The sequence below is a fragment of the Pseudophryne corroboree genome, chromosome 5 (genome assembly GCF_028390025.1).
Source record: "Pseudophryne corroboree isolate aPseCor3 chromosome 5, aPseCor3.hap2, whole genome shotgun sequence".
Classification (NCBI taxonomy): Eukaryota; Metazoa; Chordata; class Amphibia; order Anura; family Myobatrachidae; genus Pseudophryne; species Pseudophryne corroboree.
The window spans coordinates 98916588-98931420 of record NC_086448.1 but is presented as its reverse complement, the minus strand read 5'-3'; positions in this window follow the sequence as shown (position 1 = coordinate 98931420).

The window sequence follows — 14833 nt, the reverse complement described above, 5'->3', positions numbered from 1 at the left end:
TGCACAACAAGGGGTACTATTCCAACTTGTTTGTAGTACCGAAACCGGATGGTTCGGTTCGACCAATTTTGAACCTCAAGTCCTTGAACCCGTTCTTAAGAGTGTTCAAGTTCAAGATGGAGTCTCTGAGAGCGGTGATCTCATGTCTGGAGTAAGGGGAATTCCTAGTGTCTCTGGAGATCAAGGATGCGTACCTTCACATTCTGATCTGGCCGCCTCATCAGGCTTATCTATGGTTTGCACTGCAGGACTGTCACTACCAGTTCCAGGCCCTGCCATTTGGTCTCTCCACGGCACCAAAGGTGTTCACCAAAGTGATAGCAGAGATGATGTTTATACTCCGCAAGCAGGGAGTGAACATAATACCATATCTGGACGATCTTCTGATAAAGGCACCGTCCAGGGAGAGGTTGCTGGACAGCATTGGTCTCTCAACCAAACTTCTCCAGGATCACGGGTGGATTCTGAACCTTCCGAAATCCCACCTAGAACCAGCACGGAGGCTCCCATTCCTGGTAATGGTACTGGACATGGAGTCGCAGAAAGTGTTCCTTCCGTTGGAAAAGGCATTGGTAATCCAGTCGCTGGTTCGGGATGTCCTGAAGCCAACCTGGATATCTGTGCATTTATGCATTCACCTTCTGGGGAAAATGGTGGCCTCTTATGAGGCGCTTCAATACGGGAGGTTTCACGCAAGACCCTTCCAGCTCGATCCGTTGGACAAATGGTCTGGATCGCATCTTGACATGCACCAGAGGATCGGTCTGTCACCAAAACCAGGATCTCCCTTCTGTGGTGGCTACAGATTTCTCACCTCGTCAAGGATCGGAGGTTCGGAATTCAGGACTGGATCCAGATAACCACGGACGCAAGCCTCCGAGGTTGGGGAGCAGTCACCCAGGGGGTGCAGTTTCAAGGAAGATGGTCAAGTCAGGAAGTCATCCTTCCAATCAACATTCTGGAACTCAGGGTCATATACAGCGCCCTTCTGCAGGCCTCTTAGCTTCTTCATGATCGGGCCATTCAGGTCCAGTCGGACAATGTGATGGCAGTGACGTACATAAACCGACCGGGCGGAACTAAAAGCAGAGCAGCAATGTCAGAGGTGTCAAGAATTCTCCTCTGGGCAGAAAAAAACGCTGTGGCGTTGTCATCGGTCTTCACTCCGGGATTAGACAACTGGGAATCAGACTTCCTCAGCAGACACGACCTGCACCCGGCGGAGTGGGGTCTTCACCCGGAAGCATTCAGGTGCTTGACACGTCGGTGGGCATATCCACAAATCTACATGATGGCCTCTCGTCTCAACAAGAAGCTCAAGCGGTATTGTTTCAGGTCGAGAGACCCACAGGCAGTGGCGGTAGACACTCTGATGACTCCATGGGTCTATCAGATAGTGTATGTGTTTCCTCCACTTGCTCTGATCCCAAGAATTCTAAAAAGAATAAAAAGGGAAAAGGTTCAAGCAATACTCATTGCTCCAGACTGGCCAAGAAGGGACTGGTACGCGGACCTTCTGGAGATGCTCCTCGAAGATCCATGGCCTCTACCTCTTCGTGAGGATCTTCTGCAACAGGGCCCATTCGTCTATCAGGACTTACCGCAGCTACGTTTGACGGCATGGAAGTTGAACGGCTTTTTCTAGCCAGAAGAGGGATCCCTAACAAAGTTATCCTGACTATGATCCAAGCCAGGAAGGGGGTAACGTAACATTACCACCGTATTTGGAAGAAATGTGTCTCTTCGTGTGAGAGCAGAACTTATTCTGCTGCGGAATTTCACCTGGGACGTTTCCTGCTTTTTCTGCAGGCAGGTGTGGATGTGGGCCTACGTTTGGGCTCCATAAAAGTCCAGATTTTGGCTTTGTCCATTTTCTTTCAAAAACAATTGTCTTCTCTCCCTGAGGTCCAGATGCTTTTGAAAGGTGTTCTGCGCATCCAACCTCCCTTTGTGCCTCCCACGGCACCTTGGGATCTCAATTTGGTGCTTCAGTTCCTCCAATTGGACTGGTTTGAACCATTACAGGAGGTGGACATAAAATATCTTACGTGGAAGACCGTCACACTGTTGGCCTTGGCTTCAGCAAGACGTGTCTCGGAGCTGGGAGCTTTGTCTCACAAGAGCCCCTATTTAATTTTCCATAAAGACAAAGCTGAACTCAGAGCTCATCAGCAATTTCTTCCGAAAGTGGTGTCTGCGTTTCGCATCAACCAATCTATTGTGGTTCCGTTTATCACCGACACTTCCGCTACTTCAAAGTCTTTGGATGTTGTGAGGGCTTTGAAGGTATACGTAAAGAGGACAGCTCGTCACAGAAATCCGACTCGCTGTTCATTCTATATGATCCCAATAAAATTGGGTGTCCTGCTTCATAGCAGACAAGTGCACGCTGGATCAGGCTCACTATCCATCATGCTTATTCCACAGCAGGTTTGCCGGTTCCAAAATCTGTACAGGCCCACTCTACTAGGTCGGTGGGTTCTTCCTGGGCGGCTGCCCGGGGTATATCGGCTTTACAGCTCTGCCGAGCGGCTACTTGGTCTGGTTTGAACACGTTTGCTAAGTTCTACAAGTTCGATACTTTGGCCTCTGAGGACCTTCAGTTTGGTCAATCAGTTCTGCAGGAACTTCAGCACTCTCCCACCCGGCTTGGGAACTTTGGTACATCCCCATGGTACTAAATGGAACCCCAGTATCCTCTCTAGGACGTAACAGAAAATAGGATTTTAAATACCTACCGGTAAATCCTTTTCTCGTAGTCCATAGAGGATATTGGGCGCCCGCCTGGTGCTTCTTTCTTCCTGCACTGTTACTTAGTTAAGTATTGTTGGTTCAGCTGTTGCTGTTCCTGTTTAAGGTTGGGTTAGCATATCTTTCCTCTGTTTTGAGTGTGCTGGTTCGGAATCTCACCACTATCTTTATCTATCTTTCTCTCAAAGTATGTCCGTCTCCTTGAGCTCAGTTTCCTAGACTGAGTCTAGTGGGAGGGGCATAGTGGGATGAGCTAGCCCACACTATCAAATTCTTAAAGTGCCCGTTGCTCCTAGTGCCCGTGGCTCCATGGTACTAAATGAAACCCCATTATCCTCTATGGACAACGAGAAAAGGATTTACCGGTAGGTAATTAAAATCCTATTTTCTCTATGGCCCTTCCTTTCTCATTCATTTTCCTTCCTTTAATATATGCCCTTTATATGCTGCTATGACTTGTTGAGCCTTGTGGGACTACATTGTCAGTGCTGGGACTTGCAAACTGTAATCGTTTATTGGCAAAACATTTAAATGGGCTTCCTGCTCACATTGAAATGAATTGCCCTTTCAAATAAATGGGAAAACATTGATTTTACTAAGCCATCGTCATCAGAATTGATAATAAATACCTTTTTTCAATAGATTGCAGATCTGTGGGATGAATTAAAAATTTGTTTTGGGAAAGTTTGAAATTAACAAAATCAACATTTGATAGAACTGAGTTTCAAAATGACGAAACCTATTATATTAAATTATGACTGGGTTAAAAATATACAAATAAAATGGATTAAAGTCCTTTGTCTAGCTGGTAGCTCTTCACTGGCTTGAAATATCTCCATGTTTCATGACACAGAGTGCTGGATTGGAAAAAAAATCATTAAAAAAAAAAAGAAACAACTGTATTTTTTGGTGTAAAACTTTTTTTTTTTATGTTTTAATGGGGGCAAAAAATTAATCCTGATTGTTAAATTCATACTGTGAAACATTGCTATGTATTAGAAACTTTGCTCAATCATTTTATTGCTTTCTAACATTAACAATCCAGTTCTAGGCTTTGATATGATTAATTTTACATCTTTCAATAAAACCAATTTTTTTACTGCTTATTATTCCTATTACATGTGTGTGTATATGTAGATAGACTAAACATCTTAAAACATACAATGTACACTCAGAGTCATCTCAGTAGGACTGAAACATGAAGGAGATAAAACCATGAGGTGTTTCTCAGTGTATTGCCTCTTTAATGTGTTTGAGTTGTTTACCCTTTAAGATTGAGAATGATAGTTGTGGGTTTCTACTGACCTATAGGATTGTTAGGGGAGGAGTTTGTGCTGATTCCAGGCAGATTTATTACCTCTCTGATCTGGCTTACCCTCCCTATATCTCAGTTGTGTGTGTGAATTTACTGAATTGGTTCAGCTCACGAAAAATTAAGACGACAGGCAACAAGAATGTGGAATAATACCAGGGGGATTCCCTTATAATAGGCTTTTTTTAAGAAGTCATGGCACCATGCCTGTAGATACAGCATAATAAGAAAAAAGGAAAAACGTTTTTTTTCTCATTCGTCCTAGGGGATACTGGGGAAGGTGCTTCAGTACGGTGGGGTATAGATGGAATCCAAAGGAGCCTCGGCACTTTAAATAAAACTTAGTGTGTGCTGGCTCCTCCCACAGCCAGTTTAGAAAAATGTGCCCTCAGTGCCAGCCACTGCCTGGAGAGGCTCCACTGTTTTCTTCAGTTTTATTTATGACTTTTTGGGGTCAATTCAATTCGGCAACTTATGAATAGCGCCGGGAATTAGCTCCCGACGCTATTCAATTCAGCTCCAGTTAAGTCGGCGATGTCCCGTTCTCGCCGACTAAACAGGTTGAATTGTCGGGAGAACGGGCATTCTCCGACTTAACTCCCCGACGCGAGGCTGATTCCCGACAGAATCAGCCTCGCGCCGGCCGCGAGGCAGCACTTTTGTCGGGTTTCTTCTCTCATCCCCCGGGGATGAGAGAAGAATTCCCGACAATTGCGGGTAACTAGCAGCTGAATTGAATAGCGTCGGGAGCTAATTCCCGGCGCTATTCATAAGTTGCTGAATTGAATTGACCCCTTTGTTAATTTGGACTGACAGGTTGGCTCCTGTCTGTCTGCACCGAGGGAAGCTTAGTGGGGGAGCGAGACCAACCTCTTCTAAGGGTTAATGGTCCACGTCCTCGGCTACAGGACATAATCCTGAGGGCTCTCGTGCAGCAGTCGCTCCGATCACTGGCGCTCGGTCCTGCAGCCACTACTGCCGCCCTAGGCAGCTGAAATTGTGAAGATTGGTGAGTTGACGTCGGCACCCTGACAAGGCGGTGTCTGATCTCCCGGCACACCTGCCTCAGTGCTAGGGTTGCTGGCGCTGGGAGAAGACATACAAACTGGCGATAAGCTGCCAGGGGCTACATTCAGGGCTGGCTGGCACCATACACACACACTAGTCAGTTTGTGCAGGTGGAGCACCCGTTACGTGTTGGGGGCGGTGCTACACACAGAGTGGGACCAGCAGTGGAAAGGCGCCGTTCTCCACCTCCTCAGCGTGTGTACTGTGCTGACAACAGTACCAGAGCCTCTGGGGTCCCCTCAGACTGCGGTGTGGTACAGTGGGGTTATATTTATATATATATATATATATATATACACTAGGTGCTTCATCGCGCCCTACGGGAGCTCTTCACACCGTCGCAAGGGGCTACGCCCCGTTAACCCCTGCATGCCTTTCTGGGGTTCAGTATTTGTATTATATGGAGTATTACCTGCATTCCTTTGTTAGTGGGTAAATATTGCACAATGAAAGGGCGTGCGATGGTGAAGGAGGCGCAGCCCCTTGCGACGGCGTGAACAGCACCTGCAGGGCATGATGTACAGAATGTAGTGGGTGCGGGGGGGACTGCGGATGGGGGAGGGTGTCTGTAGATGCTGCGGGTGGAGGGGGGGGGCGGAAGCGGGGGGGGGGGGAGGCCGGATGGGGAAGGGTCGGGAGGTGGTGGGGGAAGGGCAGAGGAGTGGGGGCTGCAGATGGGGGAGGGGTCCGGAGACACTGCAGGTGGGGGAGGGGCAGGGGTGCCATGGGTGGGGGAGGGGCAGGTGCAGGATGTTGCGGATGGGTGAAGGGTTCCGGATGGTGCTGTGGGATTGGAAGGGGCGGGGGTGCCGGGGGTGGGGGAGGGGAAGGTGCAGGTGGTGTGGCGGATGGGGAAAGGGGTCCGGAGGCGCTGCAGGTGGTGGAGGGGCAGGTGCAGGGGTGCCATGGGTGGGGGAGGGGGGGAGCGCGGATGGAGGAGGGTGTCTGCGGGTGGAGGGGGGGCAGGTGTGGGGGGAGACATATATGGGGGTGGATGGTGGAGGGGGTCTGGAGGTGCTGTGGGTGGTGGAGGGGCGGCGGAGTGGGAGCCGCCGGTGGTGTAGGGGGTCTGGAGACACAGCGTGTGGGGGAGGGGTGGAGTGCCGCATGTGGTGGTGGGGAAGGTGCGGAGGTGTGGTGCATTGGGGAGGGGTCTGGAGGCGCTGCGGGTACTATACCTGGCAAAAAGGTAGCTGGAGGGTATGCAGTAACAGGGCCAGGACCGGGGTGACGGGGCCAGGACCGGGGTGACGGGGTCAGAACAGGGGTGACGGGGCCAGGACAGGGGCGACGGGGCCAGGACAGAAATGACAGGGACAGGATAGGGGTGACAGGGCTAGGGTAGGGGCGGCTGGACCAGGACAGGGGTGACAGGGCCAGGATAAGGGTGAAAGGACCAAGATAAGGGTGACAGGGCAAGGCCAGGGGTGACAGGGACATGACAGAACACAGGGCACGGGAGAGATTGGTATTAGGGACAAAACAGTGGTGACAGACAGATGTGTCTTACCGGAGTCACTGCTGCTGGCTGCTGCTGTTCCACTCCAACCTGTTGGGATCTGCTGCTGGTGGAGACTTGGCATGGCTGACTCTCTCAGGCTGGAGTCCTGCTTCCTCTGCCCGTCCGCATCCCTCCCCCCTCCTCAGTCACACACCGTGGACCTCGCGCGGCTGCTGGGCACTGTGGTAAGGGGAGACTGGGAGTGACTGGTTAGCCCCCAGGAGACGCTGCGGCTGGAGGGAGGAGGGGGTCATAGCATGCACGCTGCGCGTATCTCGCAGCTGCCGGGAACTGTGGTAAGGGGAGACTGGGAGTGACTGGTTAGCCCCCAGGTTACGCTGCGGCTGGAGGGAGGAGGGGGTCATAGCATGCACGCGGTGCAGACCTCGCGGCTGCCGGGCACTGTGGTAAGGGGAGACTGGGAGTGACTGGTTAGCCCCCAGGAGACGCTGCGGCTGGAGGGAGGAGGGGGTCGGAGCCTGCAAGCAGCGTGGACTGCTGCAGCGCTGCCCGCCGGCTAAAGTGTGAGGAGCTGGGTGCACCTCACTGCAGGTAGCGGTGGGGTTGCTGGGGCTGGAGATAACGGAGGCGATACGGAACCTGCACAGTGGCAGGTGCCCCACAAAACTGCAGCTAAGAAGCGTGGAGTGTGCCAGAAAGTGACGCTCCTCTGCGCCAGATAGCCCTTGCTGAGTATGCTGATGTGGGGGTTCAAGCACACAGTGAGCCGGTGCCCGTCTGTCTGTATGGCATACCCCCTCACACACACACCCCCTTACCTCCCAACTGTCCCGATTTTCGCGGGACAGTCCAATTTTTTGGGGTCTGTCCCGCTGTCCCACCCGCGGGCCGCAGTGTCCCACGTGGGGGTGGGGGCAGTTAGGAAGCTCCTGTACTCGCTGTTCTGCTAGTACAGCGAGTACAGGAGTCTATTTAGTGGAGACAGAGGGAGAGGGGGCATCAGGGGGTACAGATTAAGAGGGGGTTCCGGCAGCAGAGCCGTATTAAGGGGGGGGGGCCCAGGGGGTACGTACCGCGGGCCCCACAGTTTTAGGGGGCCCCCGGCTGGAGTAGCTCTGACCCAGCTCTGAAGCTCCCCCGTCCTGCCAGTACAGCAGCAGCATTGTCCTACAGTCAGCACACGCTGCTGCGTGTTGGCAGGTCTGTGGTGTTGCAGGGTGTGCCCAGCGTTAGCAAATGAAGCACAAAGTCACAGATCTGGGCTATTATATAGGAGATACCAACATGACCCTCTCCAGGAGGGACAGAATGCTCTGCTCCAGGACTTCCCTCTAAATTTATGATTGCCATCACCTGTGCTGAAACATCTTTCTTATCCATTACCCATTTCCAAACAGGTGATGGCAATCATAAATTAAGAGGGAAGTCCAGGAGCAGAGCATTCTGTCCCTCCCATATATATATTATCTCCTATATAATAGCCCAGATCTGTGACTTTGTGCTTCATTTGCTAACGCTGGGCGGAGTCACAACACTGGGCGGAGTTAGTCAAATGAGTCACAGATCTGGGCAAATCTATAGGAGACTAGGAGCAGAAGCAGATGGTATGGGCATGGCATAGGCAGGGGTGCATACCTCCCAGCTTTCTTCAGGCAGACAGGGGTGCATACCTCCCAGCTTTCTTTAGGTAGAATGAGGGACACACGCATGGTGAAAAGGGGCGTGGTCAACGAACGGGGGTGTGGCTTCGAGGGAGGACCCGCGATCGCTAGCCACGCCCCCATTTTCATCAGTGAGGGGGCATGCCCAGCGCTCTGTGAGCTGCTGGCATGCCCCCAGGGACGGATTATGAGTCTGGGGGGCCCAGGGCACTTGAGTCATCTCATTGCTGTGCCTACTGTGGGGTTGGGGCGTGGCCTAATCGCCACCCGCATGGCCACGCCCCCTTATGCAAATTTCGGGGTTTTTTTTATTTTTTTATTAAGGGATTTTGGCCCCTCAGCTAGGGGTAAATCCAGACCCCCCCCCCCCCCACACACACACACACCCCCGCACAGGCAGAAGAAAGCAGGGAGGCTTCTGCCTCCCTGCAACACCACAGACTTGCCAACACGCAGCAGCGTGTGCTGACTGTAGGACAATGCTGCTGCTGTTACTGGCAGGTCGAGGGAGCTTCAGAGCTGGGTCAGAGCTACTCCAGCCGGGGGCCCCCTAAAACTGTGGGGCCCCCTGGGCCCCCCCCCCCCTTTAATACGGCTCTGCTGCCGGAACCCCCTCTTAATCTGTACCCCCTGATGCCCCCTCTCCCTCTGTCTCCACTAAATAGACTCCTATACTCGCTGTACTAGCAGAACTGCGAGTACAGGAGCTTCCCAACTGCCCCCCACCCCCACGTGGGACACTGTGGCCTGCGGGTGGGACAGCGGGACAGACCCCAAAAAATTGGACTGTCCCGCGAAAATCGGGACAGTTGGGAGGAAAGGGGGTGTGTGTGTGAGGGGGTATGCCATACAGACAGACGGGCACCGGCTCACTGTGTGCTTGAACCCCCACATCAGCATACTCAGCAGGGTCTCTCTGGCGCAGAGGAGCGTCACTTTCTGGCATACTCCACGCTTCTTAGCTGCAGTTTTGTGGGGCACCTGCCACTGTGCAGGTTCCGTATCGCCTCTGTTATCTCCAGCCCCAGCAACCCCACCGCTACCTGCAGTGAGGTGCACCCAGCTCCTCACAATTTAGCCGGCGGGCAGCGCTGCAGAAGTCCACGCTGCTTGCAGGCTCCGACCCCCTCCTCCCTTTACAGCGTCTCCTGGGGGCTAACCAGTCACTCCCAGTCTCCCCTTACCACAGTGCCCGGCAGCCGCGAGGTCTGCGCCGCGTGCATGCTATGACCCCCTCCTCCCACCAGCCGCAGCGTCTCCTGGGGGCTAACCAGTCACTCCCAGTCTCCCCTTACCACAGTGCCCGGCAGCTGCGAGGTACGCGCCGCGTGCATGCTATGACCCCCTCCTCCCTCCAGCCGCAGCGTCTCCTGGGGGCTAACCAGTCACTCCCAGTCTCCCCTTACCACAGTGCCCGGCAGCCGCGAAAGGTCCGCGGTGTGTGACTGAGGAGGGGGGAGGGATGCGGACGGGCAGAGGAAGCAGGACTCCAGCCTGAGAGAGTCAGCCATGCCAAGTCTCCACCAGCAGCAGATCCCAACAGGTTGGAGTGGAACAGCAGCAGCCAGCAGCAGTGACTCCGGTAAGACACATCTGTCTGTCACCACTGTTTTGTCCCTAATACCAATCTCTCCCGTGCCCTGTGTTCTGTCATGTCCCTGTCACCCCTGGCCTTGCCCTGTCACCCCTGGCCTTGCCCTGTCACCCTTATCTTGGTACTTTCACCCTTATCCTGGCCCTGTCACCCTTATCCTGGCCCTGTCACCCCTGTTCTAGTCCTGCCGCCCCTACCCTAGCCCTGTCACCCCTATCCTGTCCCTGTCATTTCTGTCCTGGCCCCGTCGCCCCTGTCCTGGCCCCGTCACCCCTGTTCTGACCCCGTCACCCCGGTACTGGCCACGTCACCCCGGTCCTGGCCACGTCACCCTCGTCCTGGCCCTGTTACTGCATACCCTCCATCTACCTTTTTGTTAGGTATAGTACCCGCAGCACCTCCAGACCCCTCCCCAATGCACCACACCTCCGCACCTTCCCCACCACCACATGCGGCACTCCACCCCTCCCCCACACGCTGTGTCTCCAGACCCCTACACCACCGGCGGCTCCCACTCCGCCACCCCTCCACCACCCACAGCACCTCCAGACCCCCTCCACCATCCACCCCCATATATGTCTCCCCCCACACCTGCCCCCCCTCCACCCGCAGACACCCTCCTCCATCCGTGGTCCCACCCCCTCCCCCACCCATGGCACCCCTGCACCTGCCCCTCCACCACCTGCAGCGCCTCCGGACCCCTTTCCCCATCCGCCACACCACCTGCACCTTCCCCTCCCCCACCCACGGCGCCTCCGGACCCCCTACCCCACCCCCGGCACCCCCCGCCCCTTCCCATCCCAAAGCACCATCCGGAACCATCCGGAACCCTTCACCCATCCGCAACATCCTGCACCTGCCCCTCCCCCACCCATGGCACCCCTGCCCTCCCCCACCTGCAGTGCCTCCGTACCCCTCCCCCATCCGCAGCCCCCACTCCTCTGCCCCTCCCCCACCCTCAGCACCTCCCGACCCTTCCCCATCCGGCCTCTCCCCCCGCTTCTGCCCCCCCTCCACCCGCAGCATCTACAGACACCCTCCCCCATCCGCAGTCCCCCCCCGCACCCACTACATTCTGTACATCGTGCACTGCAGGTGATGTTCATGCCGTCGCAAGGGGCTGCGCCTCCTTCACCATCGCATGCCCTTTCATTGTGCAATATTTACCCACTAACAAAGGAATGCAGGTAATACTCCATATAATACAAATATTGAACCCCAGAAAGGCATGCAGGGGTTAACGGGGCGTAGCCCCTTGCGACGGTGTGAAGAGCGCCCATAGGGCGCGATGAAGCACCTAGTATACATATATATATATATATATATATATATATATATATCAGTGGGAGCGCTCTAGTCTAAATCCGGACAATTTATATAGGGTCCTGTTATCACTGCCCAGCGTCAGTGTTTCACTTCAGTGTAAAGGGGCAAGAAGTGTGCTGGTTCCTCTTTTCTGTGTTCCTATCCTGTAGTTGGGCAAAGAAGACACCTGTGCTGTTTATTTCTTCCTCTGTGTGTATATCTTGTGTGTAAGATTTTTGTGTCAGTATGGCACGGAAAGCTGTTGCATGTGCTTCTTGCTTCCAGTCATTTATGCCGGAATCTGAGGATTCCAGAATTTGTGTAGTTGCAGTGACTCCTCTCAGAGTGGCAGCAAATTACAAGATTTGCCTCCAACCTGGCTTTTTGCTTTAAAAGGTGTAATGGTGGACATCTCCACTGAATTGGCCACAGCCAAGAAGGAGCGGAGGGTTTTACAAAAATCCATGAATGATCTAATGTCAGGCCAGATTCCGTCTGCCCAACCCCCAAGAATTGTGCTTTAGAAACGTATGCTGCCTCCGGTCCTTCAGTCGGACTCTGAGGAGGATATTGCTGAGGTTGAAGAAGGGGAGCTTGTATTAAGTGATGATTGGGAGGAAGCTACCCCAAATCAGAGAGTGGAATCACTTATCTATGCGATAAGAGATGTACTGCAGATCCAAGACACTGAGTTGGATCAAGAGGCCACTGTGTTTTTTACAAAGCCAAAAAAGTCAAATGTGACTTTCCCGGTGTCCTCAGAGTTAGAAGTTATGTTTAAAGAGGTTTGGGTACACCCTGATAAGAGGTTTCAGGTGCCAAAACGTTTTATGGCCTCATTTACCTTCCCTGTGGACAACAGGAAAATTTGGGAGACTCCACCTTCAGTGGATGCTTCGGTGTCACATCTGTCAAAAAAGACGGTGCTACCAGTGCCAGGTACGACTTCCTTTAAAGGCAGCGGCTGACCGCAAAATTGAGAATATTTTGAAATTCATATACATGGCGGCAGGTGTTTCACAGCGACCGGTGATTGGGGGTTCCTTGATCACAAAAGCAATAGAAAAGTGGGCTAGTGGCCTCGCTTCTGGTATCAGCGACAGCAGAGATCAGTCTGATCTTTTGCAATTGACACTACACATTGAGGCGTCTGCATCCTTTTTGTGTGAAGCACTTAAGGAAATTGGTCTTCTAAATGCTCGCATGACTGTGATGTCTGTTGCGGCATGCAGGGCTTTGTGGCTGCGTCAGTGGTCAGCGGACGCTGAATCCAAGAAAGCTTATTTGGAGAGGAATTGAATAAATGGATTACTCAGGCTACAACCTTACTTACTTGCTGTGGCAGGCTCCGCCTGCTAGACGAGCATATCCAGGCCCATCCCCCCAGTCCTTTCGTACGGCCAGGTTTCGTGGCAGAGCTAGGGGTGCCTCAAATGCAGCACGAGGCACTATAGGTAGGGATCATAAACCAGCTACCACAGGACCCCAGAAGCAGAGTGCCAGCTCAGCTTCCTCCTAAGCCATCTGCATGATGCCAGATCCCCAGAGATGGGAGATCTCCAGGTTGGGGTTCGTCTCAAACATTTCAGCCATGTTTGGGACAGTTCCTGCCAGGATGCCTGGGTCAAATCTCTGATTTCCCTAGGATATAGACTGGAGTTCGAATTTCCTCCTCCTCACAGATTCTTCAAGTCCAACTTATCAGTTTCGGTGGATATGCAAGAAACTTTGCAGGGGGCAATAGAGAAACTGATCTGAACTCAGGTCATTGTCCCAGTTCCTGCTCACCAGAGAGCAAGGGGTTTTTATTCAAACATCTTTGTGGTATCGAAACCGGACGGTTCGGTCAGACCTGTTTTAAATCTCAAGTCATTGAACCCGTATTTACAGGTGTTCAAATTCCAGATGGAATCCTTGAAAGCAGTTGTCTCAGGACTGAAGGAGGGTCAATTTCTTGTTTCTTTGGACATAAGGGATGCTTATCTTCACATCCCGATATGGCTGCCTCATCAGGCTTACCTGAGATTTGCCCTGCAGGACATTCACTACCAGTTCCAGGCTTTGCCTTTCGGTCTCTCGACAGCGCCGAGAGTGTTCACAAAGGTGATGGTGGAAATGATGCTCCAACTTTGGTTACAGGGTGTAAACATAGTCCCGTATCTGGATGAACTGCTGATAAAGGCGAGTCCAGGGAACAGTTGCTGCTGAGTATCAGCCTGACAAAATCTCTGCTGACTCGTCATGGGTGGATTCTGAATTTACAGAAATCGCACTTGGAACCCACTGAGCAACTACAGTTTCTGGGAATGATTCTGGATATGGTGGCACAGAAGGTGTTCCTTCCACTGGACAAGGCGAAGGCTATCCAGACGCTGGTACGGTCAGTACTGAAACCAAACCAGGTCTCCATGCATCTCTGTATCCGCTTGCTTGGGAAGATGGTGGCCTCTTACGAGGTGATTCAGTACAGCAGGTTTCATGCGAGACCCTTCCAGTTGGATCTCCTCAGCAAATGGTCGGGGTCACATTTACAGATGCACCAGCTTGCGAGACTACCACCTCAGATGAGGGTGTCTCTTCTGTGGTGGTTGCAGACATCTCACTTGGTGGAGGGTCGAGCCTTTGGGAGTTATCACTGGTTACTCCTGACGACGGACGCAAGCCTCAGGGGCTGGGGTCGGTGACTCAGGGAGTTCAGTTTCAGGCACGATGGTCCAGACAGGAGTCATGCCTTCCAATAAACATATTGGAACTCATGGCTATTTACAGTGCTCTGCTTCAGGGTTCCCATCTACTCAGGAACAAGACGGTTCAGGATCAGTCAGACAACGCAACACCCGTTGTGTACATAAACTGCCAGGGTGGAACTAAAAGCAGGGCAGCCATGAGAGTGGTTTCCCGGATTCTACTCTGGTCGGACGAGTATGCAAAAGCCATCTGTCATCTTCCTTCCATGAGTGGACAATTGGGAAGCAGATTTCCTAAGCAGACATGACCTCCATACGGGAGAGTGGGTTCTTCATCTGCAGGTTTTCCAGCAGATAATACGTCAGTGGGGATGTCCTCAGATAGACCTCATGGCGTCAAGGACCAACAAGAAGCTGCATTGTTATTGCTCCAGGACTTGGGATCCATAGGCAATAGTGGTGGATGCTCTGACAACGGACTGGGATTACTAGCTGGTATATCTTTTCCCTCCGTTTACGCTGATATCCAGGGTATTGCGGTGAGTGAAAAAAGAGTGAGTTCATGCAATTTTCATTGCCCCAAACTGGCCTCGCAGAACCTGATATGCGGATCTAGTCTCCCTGTTGATGGAAGAGCCTTGGCCTCTACCACTTCGAGAAGACCTTCTTCAGCAAGGACCGTTCATCTATCCAGACTTACGGTGACTGCGTTTCACGGCCTGGAAGTTGAAAGGGAGATTTTAGCCAGGAAGAGCATTCCTGCTAGTGCCATTCCTACTATGATCCAGGCCAGAAAGGAGGTCACCTCCTGACATTACCATTTTATTTGGAAAAGGTATGTTTCGTGGTGTGAGGGACGAAAATTTTCGCCTCTTGTTTTTAAGCTGGGATGCTTCTTACATTTCCTGCAGGCTAGAGTGGAGTTGGGCTTACATTTAGGCTCTCTGAAGGCTCAGATTTCAGCTTTGTCGGTCTTTTTTCAGAAGCAACTTG